Here is a 6,817-nt window from a genome sequence, read left to right on the forward strand (position 1 = left end):
GTGCCTAGCATTATACGAGAAAAGGTCATATTATTATAGATGTAAAGGTCAGAACATCCAAATCAGTTAGATTTAAAAAGCAAAAATTGTGGAATACGCCATTACAATGCATTGCCGTTGCCTATTCTTTAAACAGATAAAACCAAGGCCAAAAAGGTTCCTAAAATAAGTGACTCTCACTCCAGATGAGTGAAACTTGACATGTCTGTATTAGCAAATAATAACGAGAAAGGCTGTTTAGTACTGGCATTTACGATTTTAAAAAAAGCTAAGAGGTTATTACTCTGCTCTTATCAACATTTTGCACACTCGGGTATCAACCCATATCGACAACCTGAACAGCTGTCCAAGAGCTAGCCTTGAGCTGTTGCAATTTTCTTTGAGACAAGAATGAATGATCCACTTAATATAAAGACAGGGGATACTTCTTTTTACTGGAGCATTAATGACCTGCTTTTAGTTTACAGCTGAGCTCCCTAACTTCTCTTGGGCTTTCATTGCATTGCTTGATGTTTCAAAACTATTCCTGTCATGTTCTCCTTTTTTGTTCTGTGTTTAAAGGACTCCACCACTGCTGGAGCTTGCTTTTGGACTGGATGCTAATGCATACAGCAATTCTATCTAATTGTTTCACATATATTCTCATTTTGCTTGTGAAAGGCACAGGTCTGAACTGCCACTCAGTCTTGTTCCATTTAGTCAGGCTGGCTCTTTTAAACATTCTCACGTTAGTTAGTGATTTGGATAAGATATATCAGCTTTCCTTTCAGTTCAATTTTGTATTAGAAGTGGAACTGAGATTCTAAATGACTCTCTGAAGGATTGCAAGGTTGAATCATTTTGGATTCCCCATCCCTATGTTCTTTTAACTAGACCAGTGGTTTCTGAAAATAGAAGCAGGTACATTAAGGGAAAATACAATACACGTGCAATGGAACATACACTAATTCGTACGAGCTAAAAATGGAAAATATTCTTGGATTAGTGACAGCTTCTATAAAAGACGACTGGAAATTGTATTTTGGTATGTTTAGGATGCGTTGTATAGGATTTCTGTGGAAATAATGCTTGTGATTGTTAGGTGTTCAACCTTTAAACTTTCATGTATAATTTTATGGTAAAAACAAGATTTTTTTAAGAGCAATATATTTGTTTCCCTTAAAACAGCATATACAACTCTTGAACCTGAGTCCAAAATAAACTACCAGCTCTGTCCAGCGCTGAAAGCTAACAATAAATGCATTGATATGCTCAATGCTTGTATGAAAGAACCGGCAAAACATGAGACAAGCTGAACTGTTCCTCACATTAGCTGTATAAGAATGTCATCATGTGCCTATACTGTAAAATATAAATTGAATGAAGTGTGATTCTTTCATAACCAATATTGAGATTGTAACTCTTAATGTGTTACAACGCTCATGGATATCAAGTTAGAAGGTTAATTTAAGAACTGTTAAGTCTACCAAAGTGCTTGTAGTTGTACTTTAGATTGAGAGGAATACGTAACCATGTAATGACATAGTAATAATGGAGTAAATGCCAATATTTCCTGCTCCTGCATGGTAACTACTGGTGGAATAAGTGTGTAGTTGCATGGTAATGGTCTGTGACTGGGTGTTGCTATGTAATTACATCTGGTAAACCATTGTTCACAAGGCTTTTTCCTTGTACTTGCAGAGTACCATATAAGATCAAGAATCCTTGGTGTTAACCTGCTCTTACAATGTAATTATATGGCTATTCATGCCATGTGATATAAAGAGTTATCATGGTTTCTTACTAGTTTTGTTACATCACTGTAAAGAGATTTGCTTTATGAAATAAAGACTATTATACTGTATGCGTGCAAGAAAAATCAGTGCCATAACTTCTACTATGACAAAATGTGGACATTTTTTTTTGTCTTTGAAGGTATAAAAGAATGGGAGATGAATAGTTTTACTAATGGGCTAATGTTGAGTAAATTTACATGTTTGAGTAAATGTATTCAAAACTGTCATGGACTGATGCCTTTTTGAGTAATTGAATGTGAAAGAAAGCTTGTGTGAGTAAATTGAATCGCTCTATTCAAAATAAATCTGTTTTAAAAATAGTTTTCTATTGTCAGTCTGTAATTTAGTTTTACAGTTTTTTTAATTGGTGTTTTATAGGGACTTATAGAACTTGCTATAGTCACTTTGCCAGATCCCCTGAAAAGTTCAGATAACTATGTTTTTGAAACTGATCTAAATTTTAATCAAATGTTCACAGTTAACTTTATAAATTGTTTCTTTTTCTTTGTCAGTGTTATTATTTTCTTGTCACGGAAATTACAGGCTGGAGCTGTGAAAAAAAAAAGATTTGATAAATAAGGGCTATTGTGCTTTGTAACAGAAATGGCTTTGTGGTGACTTCAGACCAGGAAGATAATTTACACACAGGATTGCAAGGTAAGTGCTGCTGCGTGTTTTATAAATAAATAAAAAGGTAGAACAAAACACTTCACAGAAACAAAAAAGGCACGGCGGCCAAAACAAATACACAAACAAACCAGCACGTGTAGCAGTTTCTTCAGATTTTTTTAATCTCCTCTTGTACTCTCGTTCTCTACTCTTGAACACTCCAACCATGTTCAGCTAAAGTTTTTATATTGTGGCAGAGGTATTAACTGACTGTTAATGACCTAGTTTATCCCTCTGCCATATTCAGCATAGGGGTTTCTTGTATACGTGGTCAGTAGCCAGTTTTTCAGTAATCACTCGCATTTCACACATTCTTACAATTTTATCTGGATGGGGCATTTTAACCCAATCCAGGCTGTAAACAATAATAACAAAACATTGTGTTTTTAACAAACCAAACCATACAGTGAAACAACAGTAACACAACAGAAATACAAACTAATACATAATACACACAGGGGCGGGGTATAGCCCATCACATATTTGTGTCGAGATTGCCTTTATAAGGAGTTATTGAGGCTTTTTACAGTTCTACAGCTGAGACTCATTACGACAGCGTTGCATGACAGGTGAAAATTGCTTTCGCCCAGTGCAAATGTCAAGATGTCTTCTCCATCAGCTGGAGCTTCCCAAAACGAGATTCATAAGCATTCCTGTAATTTTGCTTTGACAAGTGGAGCAGCTCATTGAAGCAAGTTGTTTTTTATGAACTGGTGAAAATGCTGCTGACACAAACCAGTTGTAAATAGGGGGAGAATATTGCCAGTGTGACTCAGAAGACCAGTAATGTGGAATTCACATTCGACAGTAATTACCTCTTACCATTAGCAATTTTAAATTATTCCCAATAAACAAGTGTAGTGGACAGTCAAACACAAATCTCAGTGCTCTCAAGATAATTGTACAAAGTTCCTTGCAGGTTGCATAAATATTGCACAGTGCGGATACTGTATCACGATTCTGCATTGTGTTAAGTAGAGCCAAATTTCTACCAAAGCTGTCTGGGAGGTTGATCACAAGAGAGGGAGTTGGGCATCTACACATACTGTACTGTATTCAGTGTCGACATATACATACAATTAGTTCTTTATTATTTTCTCAGTATTGGAAATATGTCTCAAGGGTTTCACTGGTAAACTGTGAGATATCTCTGATACCATTGGTATACAGTATATAGCACACTGTACACTGTAGTTGCCCTTTTCGTCCTAGGGCCAGGTTTTCAAAGGTTGTGGAACAAACTGGGTTTTTAGTAAATTGACTTTATCAATTTCAATAGTTTAAAGATCCTTTATTTTTGTTATTAAAAAATGTGATATACTGTTTTTCTGTGTTATGTGATTAATGAAAAAATGCAAAGATGTGATTTGATTTTCTTTTTTGTTAATTGAGACTTACTCAACATAAGTTACCAAGCTTTGAAACCCTTCATTTCACCCCTAAATGTTTAAGTTTATAGAAGTAGAAGAAAAAAAAAAGCTTAACACATTTAAGACAATACCCCGGATAAGGGAAACGTATCCTTAAATGTTATACTTAAGATGTTTTAATGAGAGTACATAAATATATTTACAGTTCCATGCTTCCTGTGGTGTAAAACACAAGAAAAGGTGATGTTATCATGTTTCCCTCATTTTGAGACTATTGCATCAGCATAAACACTAACCTTGCATTAAGAAAAAGGCAATTGTGGATTATGTCGTTTCTGATATTCAGCATTAGATTAGCAGATGTGTGCGAGTCAGATATATTGGTATATGCACAACAATTAGATTTAAACAGATGATATTCATATACAAATACATTTATGCTGCATCTCGTGCCGCACACTGCCTCGCTGGTTCTCATCGTCTCTGTGGTCTGTTTTCTAGCTCAGTGGTTCTCAATCTTGGTCCTGGGGACCCCTGTGTCTTCTGGTTTTCATTCCAACTGAGCTCTCAGTTACTTAACTAAACCCTTAATTGAACTAATAATTAGCTTAATTATACCTTTTAAATGGTTTTCTGCTCTTAAACAGTTGGAGATTTCAGCTTAAGTATAAGATGCTACAAGAAACTTGAGCTCTGCAAATTTTTAGGAGCTGAGAACAATTAAAAAGGCCTAACTTAGCTACTTGTTGGTATTTTGTTATCCCAAGGAACTACTCAAACAATCAACAAACCGATCTGATCACTATTTAAAATGTAAATAACATTATGGATGTGCCCAGTGAGCTATTGATGCAAAACTTAGATTGTTGCATTTTCCAACACCCAGATTTGAAAGAAAGTGCTGACGCACACTTTAATTTTATTAGAAACAAAAAGAAACAAAACGAAAGCAAACACCTAGCTCCTTCGGAACACTAAATAAACATTTGCCGACAAAAAACCCCAATGAACACAGTTTTACAAAAATAAACATAGCACAGTACAAAATGACGGCTCCGGCAAAGAGTACCACTTCTACTCAGCTTGTATGCACCACATTAATTATGGGCAGCTGGCTCTAATTTACAACAATGCCAACTGCCAAAACAATTAACAAATAATCCAATTAAGCCCTTCTGGGAGGTGGACTAAACTTTTTCGCTATATTTCACTATTGTGTTCCCCATATCAATGTACGGGTGTGAAAGCTGGACCGTGAAAAGAGTTGACCGAAAGAGGATTGATGCTCTTGAGCTATGGTGCTGGAGAAGACTGTTACGGATACCATGGACAGCAAGGGTCACCAATAAAGAGGTTCTGGAGCGCACCAAGCCAGAAATTTCACTTGAGGGAAAGTCTGTTTTGGAGCTCTGACTTTACACCATTAGATCTCTGCCTAACCCACAGAACAGCTAAGCCGTTTACCTGTTACACACAATACCTTTCTTTGATACGACTGGACACACACACACAGTCGGGCTCTTCACTCAGTAGCCTAGAACAGACTGGCTGCCTCTCTTAAATACCCTGCACCTGGCTCCAATTTACAGTTAGCACCAGGTGCAGGGGATTATCTAAACAATAAAACAATTAACACCCTTAGCCCATTCACCCAAAACGTGCATTCTCACATGTTTTTAGCAGCTATCTTATATATATATATATATATATATATATATATATATATATATATATATATATATATATATATATATATATATATATATATACACACACACATCGACCTTTTGTGTCAGTAACATATTCTGACTTATATGTACCATCTAAGCATTAACTGGGAAATTGTATAATAGACCGTAAAGTTTACACATAGCTATGACATTTTGAAGCCATGACGGAAGTTTAAGACACCTCAAAGTGACTTTTCCAGTATCCAAATATCCAGTACTTCAGATATTGTCCAGAGACAATGTATATGCCATCACTTGAAGAATTCAATTGTCTGATTTCTTTAAAGGGAAGAGGCTTATTTTATGTCATTCATCAATAACAGGAACTAAATAGAGAAGAACAAAACTGAAGTTTTATTTCCTGATGGCTGTGTATTGCAGTCATAAGCAATATTGTTATCACCATTGGTAAACAGTGAAGACAGTCTAAAGTGACCTTGCAGTGGTAGTACACAGATATCAATTACAAGGTACTCATAAGGTGCAGTATTTCATTTTGTAATCACTGAACATCACAATGTGGAATTGCGTTCTTTTTTTTAAGTGTTTGGCTGCCACCAAGTGGTCAGAATTGAAACTGCCATGGGGTAGTAGCTTGACTTAAGACTTACTGCACACAATATACACTGAGTATGTGTGTGTGTGTGTGTGTGTGAGTATATATATATATATATATATATATATATATATATATATATATATAATATATATATATATATATATATATATATATATATACACACATACACAATTATATACACACTTTCTTTTTAATAACTCATTGAACAGGTTTCAGTAGGTTGTTAATTGATTAAGCAATTTAGAGCGATTCATGAACTCCTGCAGGTTGGCATATGCACTGAGAGGAAAGACTGCATTGATAGTGATTTGGGCCATTGGAAAAATGGTAAAACGTTATTATTGCTTTGAAGTAACACGGTATACAGCATGTGTCCAGATGCATTGTGCTGTCATTTCTGGTAATGCTCTGATGATGGTTTTGCTAAGATTTATTCAGGGTACTACTCTAGTGATATAATGGTATACAGTGCCCTTATATTGTAGGGTACCAAGCTTTTCTTCTTCACTGGGCTCAGACCAAATTATTCAATGTGCTGTGCTTGAATAAAACAAATAACAAATATAGTCAGGAAGTCAGGACATTGCCCAGCAGCCCTGGGAAATGTATTTATTAGTATTTTTGTAGTAGGTTTTATTTTTGAATGGGAAAAGGGTAAAGTCAACATGACTTGATTAACCATTCCACAGTTTT

Source organism: Polyodon spathula, chromosome 21 (genome assembly GCF_017654505.1).
Source record: "Polyodon spathula isolate WHYD16114869_AA chromosome 21, ASM1765450v1, whole genome shotgun sequence".
In the NCBI taxonomy this organism is placed as follows: domain Eukaryota; kingdom Metazoa; phylum Chordata; class Actinopteri; order Acipenseriformes; family Polyodontidae; genus Polyodon; species Polyodon spathula.